Below are 12,242 nucleotides of genomic sequence, written 5' to 3' on the forward strand. Positions count from 1 at the left end.
CACAGTGTTTAGTGCTCCTATCCCTTTGTAGATTATGAGGCTTATTTCAGGGTCAAGCAGTCCAGGCTGTAGTCATTCTGATCAACAAGCAATAATGTATGAATAATAAAAAGGAACACGAGAATGTACAATTTAGGCTGAGACCATAGTTGATAGTAGAAGGTTCTGCTTATATGCACAACAAATGGGAACAGGGGGTGATGAGCTGGAAAGCGAGAGGAATCAGAGGGTTCACTGAAAAGGAAGTAGCAAAAACTAATGAGAAATGTTCAGAGATTTGGAATGTCTATATGAAAAAGTTGACATGGCTGAAGCCACAAGAGAAGCCTGTTAGGAACCAGTTACTTACACCTTATGTTTTACCTTATGTTTTTGGAGTGTTGGCACTATACCAGTTGGAGCAAACGTAAATTGTACCAAGACTTTGCGTCTTGCTGATTTTGCCAGTGGAGCATCTGCTATTCATCATTTCATCATTTGCATAGTGCCTTTAACCATGGGTATGGTCCCAACACTCTGTAGGTTGGAGGCCCTCGGATGGACTGAAGTATGGGAAAGTTAGGTGGTGCTAGTATGCCTGTGTGCATTATGGCCATTAAAAGTTTAAGGCTTTGCTTAGTAACTGCTATCCGCCCATGTCTACTTGGCATGTGTATGGGTGGAAAGAGGTACACTAGGGGAATAAGCTGGAGGGGTGTGTGTGAGAGGAAAGTGTGATGTATCGTGAGTAAGACTCGGACACAGAGGCATTGTGTTGATTGCTATAAATGTTTATTTAAAAGAAATGGGTTGGAGAAAAGCCTGTCTTTCCTTAACTCTAGGCAGCATTTCCCTGCCTCAACAAAACTAACTATGGTCTCTGTCAAGATGTTCAAAGTAAAAACCCTTTCGTCCTATGTCCAAAACCCTACACTGACTGATATGCTAAACCTATTATAAAGTGCAAAAGAGCTTGATGTTCTCTAACTGCCACTTGCAGCTGTAGTTCACAACCAAAGGTTCCAGTACAATTGGAAGGGGTTTTCCTTATCCTAAGTCACTTAGTTCTTTCACAGTTCACAGTCCCATAAGCGCCAAGAGGGTGGTGGTCTCCTCTCAGCCTTTCCTCCATTTTCAAATATATGGTAAGGATTTTGTATCAAGAGATTGTCCTTTCTTCTGCTTACAATTTCTTCCTTCCAAGGGACTTGTTCCACTTCCCCAAGGTTTTACACATACACAGCGTTTCTTTACTTTCTCCTCTTTGGCTTGCTTTCTACACAGTTCAGGTTTGAGAGGCCTGGTATACTCTCCTGCCAGGACTTGGTTAAACCTTGAATATTTGTATCCTGGGTGTGTGTCCCGGACTCACAGTTGAATTGCCTGGTATATTCTCCTGCCAGGACTTTATTAGACTTCTTTACTTTCTTTATTTGTGCGTGGGTCCCGGATTCCTCTCCTGCCAGGACTTTGCCAGTGTTGTAACACTCTCATATGTTCATTTGAGTATTGGGCCTTTGCCACCTTTCATTCACAATGGCATGTGCTTGCCAGGTTCCCTCATCTCCCCTTCTCCCCGGCGCAATTCAACATCCTTGGGCTTCAGCAGTTCTCCCAGGTTTTCTAATTGCTTTCAAATGGCATGGAGTGTATGCCTTGAAGCACCCCAGTGCCCCAATCTCCCTGTGTGGGCTCACTGGTCTCTCCTGGCTTTTTCGGCATTCTCTACATTCTGCGTGTTGCCCACCGGTAAGCTTTGTCTTGTGGCCAACGTCGCGTAGGCTCCCCGGTCCTCGCACTGCAGCAGCTCTCCCAGTAGAGAATCATTTACTTCTTACTTCTGCGCAGCAGATCTCTGGTCTCAGAGCATCATCTTCCAACACTGCCACAATCTCGCCTGCTCGCGAGCTGCTCTGCGTGCCTCCAGTTCCCAACCAGCCTTGGATGTGGTGTGTCTTCATCTTCACAGTTTTTGGGGGTTTTAAAGTTCCCGCCATTGGTCAGCTGTTGGACAGGCGTGATCTTCATTATTGAGGCCCTCTTCCTCATCCCAGTAGGCCCATAGGACTAAGTATGTGGTTGTCTATGGTTTTTAACAGGAGTGCCAGATTACAATATGCCATACATAGCTGGGAAGGCAATGACTGTTGACTTTTACCCCTCACAAGTAGCAGAGGAGGTATGACAGATCTTCTATTAAACCACCTTCACCCCACCGAGGTTGGTCTCTCCCCATGTGGTAATCCTGCAGATAGCCACCCCCAGGGTTAGAGTAAGGTAGTTTCTGCCCTTCCCTTGCCACATGGGGGAAGACTTTCCCTGGGAAGTTAGTGAGGACTTCACTAGATTCATCACTATATTCAATTATGTGTGTAGCTACAGTTCGAATTGGTTCTTCAAAGATAGCTCCATTCTATGGCAGCAGTGTTGTGCAAAGTGTCATTCAAGTAGTATGTGAAAGCAGATACGTGCGGGAGGGTGGCTGCGCATTGTGCTGGATCCAAAGGTGCAGAGTGCGAGAGGAAAAAATATATTGGTTATGTAAGGAACCAGGAATGAGATGCGGACACAGAGACATTTGGTATTGGTCAAAAACCTTTATTAAACAAATAAGGGGTTGGAAAATGTCCCACTGTCCCTACTCTAAGAGGTATTTTGCTACCTCAACCAAAAGAAAGAGTCGGTTCTGTCTCAAGATGTCCATAGACAAATATCCTGTGTCCAAAATCTTTTCCTAGCCATCACACTCTATAGGTAACTCTAAGGTGCTAAGGGGAATGTCTTTGGCCTTGTAAGTGCACAAATGTTCAAGTTCATAAGAAAGGTGTAACTCCAACACAAAAGTTCCCAATGGGTAGTCTTGGCAGTTGCAGGGAGTGGCTCCCTTCCCCAGTTTTCTCTTCACCAATATAACAGATCAACAAGTCAATAAAAGTGTTTTATAGTCCAACAGGATAACTCCCTATCCTTGCTTTGTACGTCACTCCTAAGGAAATGTCTCCCTTCCCCGGGTATGTTCAGACAATTCAAAATCCTAAGGACATGAGTGTCATGATGCCTACCCCCGGGCATCAGGACCAAGCCCATCAGCTCCGGGAGCAGGCATCCAGATACTTATTAAAACCCCAACAGCCCCAGCTGGGGGCTGTCTGGGTTCAGTCCTGGTGCCTTAGGCACCAGGCTCATCATAGAAATCAGTGCTGGCGCCATAGGCGCCAGGCTCATAGACTTTACTTACCTGATGCAGACCATGCTGCTAGTGAGTCCAAGCCAACGTGAGGCCTGGATGGGACTATTTTATTTCAGGGACTATTTTTTACTCGGGCGTGGTTCTAGGGAACTTCTTTCCTGGAATTACTTTGGAAGCTATTTAAACCACGCCCAAACAACAGCACACGCTTTGCGTTATTCTGCATCCAGCAGCGTAACGCTCACCGTGCCTGCAGTCTGCATCCAGTCTTCTGCCACGCCCGCCTCGAATCTGGAGCTCCTAAAACAAAGAGGAAAGAAAAGGACAAGGTTAGAAAACTAAATATTTTCGAATTCCTCACCTGATTCATCCATCTCGCCTCCGGACCTGGAAAGAACATCATTTCTGTACGCGTCGCATCTCCAGCTGCAGCGCCGTGCCATACTCACCAGTCCTTGCAGCATCTTTCGATTTGGCGCTGTCTCCATCATTTCTTCGCCGAACTCCGGTACCTGGGGGGGCAAAAGAAAACAACAAGGTGAGCCGAGAAAACCAACAAATATAACTCTTATCACCATAGACTTACCTGATTTATCACCGGAGGCATTATTCTATAACTCTCCACATCTTCATGTGCCGCACCGGCAAAGAGAGAGGAAACAACACGTTAAACACGTGCAACATTTACCGGACAGCGTCGGGTAATACAGACTCTTAACTGAGCACCACCAGCTGCCACGAGAGCATCTTCTCACGATCTCAGCTGCAAGACAAGGAAGGAAGGGGGGACAAGAGTGAAACATCGGACATATTGAACTCTTTGAACTTGATACTTACCGGACCTTGCCAGGAACCTCAGAGTCAATACTCTCCGAACTCTCCCACGCCTTCAAACCAGTGAAGTAAATGGCATCAACGCGCCCCTGCAATCCAAGCAGGATGGAGAGCTCATCTTTCAAGAATATAAGGTGAGATTGCTGAGAGGGCACTTCGGAGGTGATTAGTTGGGAGGACTGTGGGGGGTGCCATCACTTGAATCCATGGGAGGCTAAATCCATCCCTCCACTTGCAGGAGAATACTTCTACGGTTCAAGCAGACAAGATTAGGAGGGCCAGTCCAGTCAGTCATCTCTGCACTACGCATCATGTTGGTGGAGACCGCAGCCGTCCGGATCCGACCGACGCCCCTGTGGGAGCCAGGTGAGCATAACAGAACGTGAAGCCTCTCTATAAATCCCCACCCGGGCGTTATGGAAACCTCAGAAACCGACCAACTGGCCCAATTATTGGGGGAACTAAGGGCGGAAGTGTACTCCGCTCGCCAAGAGACTAATGCCCTCAGGAGAGAACTGATTGTCTCGAAGGAGCGCACTAACGATCTGGCTAGGCAACTGCTGCAAAACCAAGCAGGGCAAACACCTTTACCAGGACTCGGGGGGAATCCAACTCCTGTTTCATCGAGCAGTCCGGTGCAAGTGGTTTTACCAGGGGCTATTCCTTTAGCTCCACCTGAACGCTTTGCTGGGGGCCCAAAAAGGTTTGCTGTGTTTATGAACCAATGTCGCTTGCACTTTTTATGCAGACCTGGAGCTTTTCCAAATGACCAACCCAAAGTAGCTTTTGTATTATCATATTTGAGAGGCAGTGCAGCTGACTGGTCGATTCCACTAGTCAATCAGGATGACCCTCTTCTTCGGGACTTTCAGGGTTTTCAAATGAGCATGGAAAGACTATTCCCAGGGACAGGCCCTGGAAAACGAACTTTTATCCCTACGACAAGGTAACCAGGATCTGTTAACCTATATCGCAACCTTTAATAGGTTGGTGATGGAAACCGGATGGCCTGAGGTAAAACGAATTACACTATTTCATTGTGGACTTCGGGGAGAACTTAAAGATGTTTTGGCCCAAGTTGTGAACCCACCCCAGGATTGCACAGAATATATAGACTTAGTGGTCCAGTTAGACCACCGACTTCAGAATAGAAAGGCTGACCGAGAAAAATTCGAGAATCGGGTATTGGTTAAACCCAACGTCACCCCCAAAGGAACAGATGCAGCAGAACCTATGCAGATCGGGGGGTTAAGGGACCCTTAACTCAAAAGGAAAGAGAAAGGAGACGGCAGATGCAATTGTGTCTATATTGTGGGGCCTCAGGACATTTTCTACGGGATTGCCCTATAAAACCATCCAAGAAAGTAGTCGGAGTTGCTGATAGAAATCAAACAGAACCTGATTCGGGAAACGACCACGCCCGACAAGCGTAGAGGTCCGCTTGCCAAGCTTGAAGAAGGACAGTCAGACCTCGCACCTAATCATACCAATGGTCCTTATTGATCCAAGGCAGCTATCACGTATGCACCCAGTAATGGCATACATTGATAGCGGGGCCGTAGGAAACTATATGGACCACAAATTGGCTTCTAGGATGAATCTACCTTTCTCCAAAAAAACCTCTTTGGATATCATCACCACAGTTGATGGAACTGAAATTGCCTCTGAGCCTATAACTCATTCCACCACAGAGATGACACTGTTGGGTCAAGATGGGCATCGAGAGACTATTGTGTTTGATTTAATCAAAGCCCCGCAGTTCCAAATAATACTGGGATACCTTGGTTGGAAACACTTAATCCTAGTATTGATTGGCGAGAGAAGAGAATAACCTTCCCGGATTGTGCACACACCTGTTACCCAGAAAAAAACCTTGAACAAAGGCCTGGCCACAGTCGCTAATCCAGTCGTGCAGTTACCTCAGGAATATCAAGAATTCCAGGATGTTTTTCAAAAAGAACAGGCAAACACCTTACCACCTCACAGATCATACGATTGTCAAATCGACCTCATACCCAGTGCATAACCTCCATGCAGTACGATCTACACCCTTACGGAACCCGAAAACCTTCACCTACGACAATACTTGGACCAATACCTTGCTAATGGCTTCATTCGTCCATCCAAATCCCCTGCATCCTCAGCTTTATTCTTCGTGCCTAAAAAGGAAGGTGACCTCAGAACGTGCATAGACTACCGTGCATTAAATCAGATTACGGTGAAGAACCGATACCCATTGCCTGTGATCCCCGAATTACTAGACCAAGTAAAGGATGCTTGCATCTACACCAAATTAGATCTCCGAGGGGCATATCATCTGGTATGTGTAAAGAAATGCGACGAATGGAAGACTGCCTTTCGCACCAAGTACGGATTATTCGAATATCAGGTGATGCCCTTCGGGTTGTGCAATGCACCAGCAGCCTTCCAGTATTTTATGAACGATGTCCTTCGTGAACTCATTGACATCTGTATTGTCGTATACATAGATGATATTTTAGTGTACTCCTCCTCAGAATCAGAGCATGTTAAGCACGTGCGTATAGTCCTTGAGAAACTACGCCAGCACAAGTTATATGCAAAATTGGAAAAATGCATTTTGTATGCTGCGGAAGTTAAATTCCTTGGATTTATCCTGACTCCAAAAGGAGTCCTAATGGACTCTCGAAAGGTGGACGCAATTCTTCAGTGGCTATCACCCAGTTCAGTTAAAGGGGTACAAAGCAAGCTCGGATTTGTTAATTTCTACCGCAGATTGATTCCAGATTTCTCACATGTTGTACACCCTATCACAGCACTTTTGCGAAAAAACAAATGCTTCTTGTGGACCGAAGAGGCTGAAAAGGCCTTCCAAGAGCTGAAAGCGAAATTCACCTCTGCACCTGTCTTAAAGCATCCACGCCCTGAACTTCCATACATAGTTGAAACTGATGCATCCAGTTTAGCCATGGGAGCTGTCCTGTCCCAGAAGGATCCTGAAACCGGTCAACTTCACCCAGTAGCATTTTGGTCCAGAAAGTTCTCGGCACCCGAGTTAAACTATGCGGTTACAGATAAAGAGTTAATAACCATCAAATCCGCCTTCAAGGCTTGGCGGCATTATCTTCTCGGTGCCAGGCATACCATTACTGTAATCACCGATCACCAGAACTTGCAGTATTTAAAAACAGCCAAAGCCAATCGTCGCGCCAACTTCGATGGGCATTGTTCTTTGCCGAGTTCGATTTCGTGATCACTTATCGACCAGGCTGTAAAAATGGCAAGGCAGACGCCTTATCCCGAATAGGGATGGGAGAAGCATATGCGAACCCGGAACTGGTGCCTATAATTTTAGAACAAAGAATTCTAGGTATAACTACTCTACAGACAATAGAGGATATTCATGTAAAAATCCAACAACTCTTCGATCCAACAGACCTGCAGGACTGGGTAAAGAAAGGCCCGGACTACTCAGACATCAATGACCTACCTTATTATCAAGGGCGACTATTTTTACCACACAAGGAACTACAAGAACTAGTCATCTACAATTATCATGACACCCTGATGGAAGGGCACCCAGGAATCGCAAGAACTGAAGCTAAAATTAAGAGACAATTCTGGTGGCCCACCTGGCGAAAAGACGTAAAGTCATTTGTGATGTCTTGTGGCATTTGCGCCCAAAACAAAAGTCAGAAGAAAAAACCAGCTGGCCTTTTACAACCTTTGGATATTCCACCTAACCATGGCCCCTCTTATCTTTAGACTTTATTACAGATCTACCTCCATGTAATGGATTTAACACCATTCTAGTTATTGTGGATCTTTTTTCCAAGATGGCCCACTTTATTCCTTTAAAGGGATTACCTTCTGCTTCAATTCTGGCCAAGGAGTTCCTCGAGAACATTGTTCGAATACACGGATTTCCTTCCGTATTGGTCTCTGACCGAGGTAGTCAATTCATTTCACATTTTTGGAAGAAATGTTGTCAATTGGCGCAAATCGACGTGAGGTTATCAACCAGTCACCATCCCCAGACTGATGGTCAGACGGAGAGGACCAACCAGACCCTTGAACAGTACTTATGTTGCATGCTACACTAGACCGAAAGTAATTGGAAAGATATTTTATGGATTTCCGAGTATGCATACAATAACTCTGTACATTCAGGAACCGGACAAAGCCCCGTTAATACCATACATGGACATCAACCTCGAACCTCAGAACTAGATTCGCCTCAGCACTTAAAAATGCCTGCAGTTAGTCATTTGCACTCTACTATTACACAAGCCTTTAAGGAGGCAACCGAACATTTGAAACAAGCAAAAGAGAAATATAAGAAAAATGCTGATCAACATAGAAGTGAAACTCCATAATACCAGATTGGGATCAAGTTTGGCTGGCTACAAAACACATACCTTTGAAGGGAACTCAGACATTTAACCCTAGATATTTAGGACCTTACACCATTAAGGCCATTATCAACCCGGTGGCCGTCAAATTGGAATTACCCTCTAATATGCAAATTCATCCTGTCTTTCATGTTTCACTTTTAAAACCAGTTCAACCAGGAACAAGATTAACCAAACCACCCGACCCCATCTTGATAGATGGAGAACCTGAATTCGAGGTAAAAAATATCCTGGACTCCAAGATGGTTAAATCAAAACTTTTTTATTTAATCGATTGGAAGGGCTACGGACCACAAGAAAGTTCATGGAAACCTAGTGACCACGTTCATGCACCTCGGTTGGTGAAGAGATTCCATCGGGACTTCCAAGACAAACCAGGGTCAAGGGGAAGAACAACTTTAGGAGGGGCTTTGGGGGGGAGTGCTGTCATAATGCCCACCCCCGGGCATCAGGACCAAGCCCATCAGCTCCGGGAGCAGCCATCCAGATACTTATTAAAACCCCAACAGCTCCGGCTGGGGGCTGTCAGTGTTCAGTCCCGGCGCCTTAGGCGCCAGGCTCATCATAGATATCAGTCCTGGCACCATAGGCGCCAGGCTCATAGACTTTACTTACCTGATGCAGACCATGCTGCTAGTGAGTCCAAGCCAACGTGAGGCCTGGATGGGACTATTTTATTACAGGGACTATTTTTTACTCGGGTGTGGTTCTAGGGAATTTCTTACCTGGAACTACTTTGGAGGCTATTTAAACCACGCCCGAACAACAGCACACGCTTCGCGTTATTCTGCATCCAGCAGCGTAACGATCACAGTGCCTGCAGTCTGCATCCAGTCTTCTGCCACGCCCGCCTCAAATCTGGAGCTCCTAAAACAAAGAGGAAAGAAAAGGACAAGGTTAGAAAACTAACTATTTTCGAATTCCTCACCTGATTCCGGATCCATCTCGCCTCCGGACCTGGAAAAAACATCATTTCTGTACGCGTCGCATCTCCAGCTGCAGCGCCGCGCCATACTCACCAGTCCTTGCAGCATCTTTCGATTCGGTGCTGCCTCCATCATTTCTTCGCCGAACTCCGGCACCTGGGGGACAAAAGAAAACAACAAGGTGAGCCGAGAAAACCAACAAATATAACTCTTATCACCATAGACTTACCTGATTTACCACCGGAGGCATTATTCTATAACTCTCCACATCTTCATGTGCCGCACCTGCAAAGAGAGAGAAAACAACACGTTAAACACGTGCAACATTTACCGGACTGCGTCGGGTAATACAGACTCTTACCTGAGCACCACCAGCTGCCACGAGAGCATCTTCTCACGATCTCAGTTGCAAGACAAGGAAGGAAGGGGGGACAAGAGTGAAACATCGGACATATTGAACTCTATGAACTTGATACTTACCGGACCTTGCCAGGAACCTCAGAGTCAATACTCTCCGGAACTCTCCCACGCCTTCAAACCAGTGAAGTAACTGGCATCAACGCGCTCCTGCAATCCATGCAGGATGGAGAGCTCATCTTTCAAGAATATAAGGTGAGATTGCTGAGAGGGCGCTTCGGAGGGGATTAGTTTGGAGGACTGTGGGGGGGTGCCATCACTTGAATCCACGTGAGGCTAAATCCATCTCTCCACTTGCAGGAGAATAATTCTACGGGTCAAGCAGACAAGATTAGGAGGGCCAGTCCAGTCAGTCATCTCTGCACTACACATTACGTTGGTGGAGACCGCAGCCGTCCGGATCCGACCGACGCCCCTGTGGGAGCCAGGTGAGCGTAACAATGAGTCTTCCTTGGGATTCTTTGTTCAACAAAAACAATTTGGATGAAAAACAACTTGGGTGCGAGTCTCAGCCCTGCAGAACACCTGGTATACTCCCCAGCTAGGTTCATCTCTGCATTCATGCACTTTGACTCACAAGCTTGCCTTTTCATTGTGTACTTTCCTTCCCAGACCTTCTTGTGCAGTTCACTTTATACACTTGCAAACTTGACTTTGCCTGGTATACTCCCCTGCCAGGGCTTTCTCATGTGGTTCACTTTACACACTTTCCAACTTGACCTTGCCTGGTATACTCTCCTCGCCAGGAATTTCTCATACAGTTCTTATTTCTTGTATTCACTTCTGGTTTTCCTTTTGAAATATTGGCTCTTAAAATCCCCTTCATTTATTTCGCTGGATCTTATTTGTCCTTGATAGTGTTGCCGAAGTGCCCCGTGTCCCAACTTCCCATCTCAGGACTCACCTGCTTTTTGTGGCGTTCTCCAGTTCTCTCGCAGTTAATGTAAAGCAGTGCTCTGACAACCAGTCTCCACTTCACTGGCTCACCAGTTTCGCCTAGCAGCATCCATGTCCTTGGCGGCTCCCGCTCTGCTGCTGTGCCCTTCTCCGTGTTCAGGCAGCATTGATACTGCTTCTCGGTTCCTGTGGCTATAAGAAGACTTCTCTTCTCTTCCTGCTATGGTCCCAGAACAATGAACCCACTTCTGCAGTACTTCTTCCGTCATCACCTGAGCCTCCAGGCTCAACGGTCTTCTTTGCGGCTTGACAGTCCATCAGTGAGCAGAGAAGAAGTCTCCAGACAGCAGCTCTCTCCTCCATGCTGGTCGGGTTTTTAAATATCCCTGCGCCCATCATATGTTCGCAAACACTAGAGTGCGTCCTGGGCTTTTCAGCTTCACTGATTGTGAGAGAAGGGCCTCAACGACCGGTGGGGGGTGTCTGTACTTCCGCTCCCTATATGGTGGAGGAGAGGCACAGGAGACCCCAGCCAAGATTCTCTATTACGGTAGCAATGGTCGAGCAATCAAGGCCTAGCTTCTCAGGAGGTGATGCAGGCTGGTTCCTAAGTACAGTGTAGTCCCCAAGCCCCCACAAAGGAATATCCACACTCTGTATTGGTTAGAACACAGTCTTTATATAATCAATATTCAAGGTTATGTACATTCATCATAATAGCTCACTTTGTACTCCGGGAAAATCAACAATGGTAAATATATACAATTCTAAAGTGGTACCACCCTTTGTATTAGATCTTATTAAAGTGCATGAACAATACTGTACAATGTCACACAGACCAATAGAGTGAAACCAACAATAGAGAGAGGAGAGAAAGTAAGATGATTGAGCAATAGGCAGAATGCTGGCCCCTACCACTAGGCACAGTTCTGTGTGGAGGTCCCCCCACCTGGGCAACCTGTAAAACAAAGATGTAGCGCACGCCCAGTCCATATACTGCTCGGCAAGTCTTATTCTCTCCTATAATGTTTTTACCCCCCCAATGTACCTGGTGGAGTCGAGCTCCTTGAAGAGGCGTCGACAAACGTAGAGGAACTCGCTGTTCGGCGACGGGGAATCGACGGCCCTTCTTGAATGCCTTCCCTTTCAAGCGGGAGGCACGGGGCGTCGAACGTCCGTCGACAAACGAGGTAGAACGATGTCGATGAGGTGGCAGCTTCGTCCGAGCGGTGCTCGTCGGCGTCGGAGCGTCGGCGTCCTGCAAGGCAGAGGCGTGCGGGGCACCTCGGTGACAATAGTTCTGGACCGCAAAGATTGTAGAGACGGAGGCCCAGCAAGGGCGTCGAGTCGTTCGAGTCTTTGGGGTCTTCGGGTGGCGGGACACCCACCGGCAGGTTTCTCCTCAGCGCGTTGGTCGTCCTCGACTTTCTCCGGCAGGATAAGCGGTCGACGATGCGGTCGAGAGAGTCCTTCGATTGAATGTTCTTAGGCAAAGGAGCGGACGGCTCCGGTCGTCGGCGGCACAGCGTCAAGTGGTTCCCACGGCTGGGCAACACAACTTCGACGGGCCTCCAGCGGTTACACAAACCTGCGAACCTTGGTCGACGG

General features: G+C 47.0%; 1 protein-coding gene across 2 annotated transcripts in view; it reads left to right on the forward strand.

The window, feature by feature from the left end:
• GPC3 (glypican 3) overlaps positions 1-12,242 on the forward strand; it is a 3,708,166-nt gene that overhangs the window by 1,690,078 nt on the left and 2,005,846 nt on the right. The gene's annotated exons all lie outside the window — the stretch shown is intronic.

Source organism: Ambystoma mexicanum, chromosome 5p (genome assembly GCF_040938575.1).
Source record: "Ambystoma mexicanum isolate Mex_15411 chromosome 5p, UKY_AmexF1_1, whole genome shotgun sequence".
NCBI lineage: Eukaryota > Metazoa > Chordata > Amphibia > Caudata > Ambystomatidae > Ambystoma > Ambystoma mexicanum.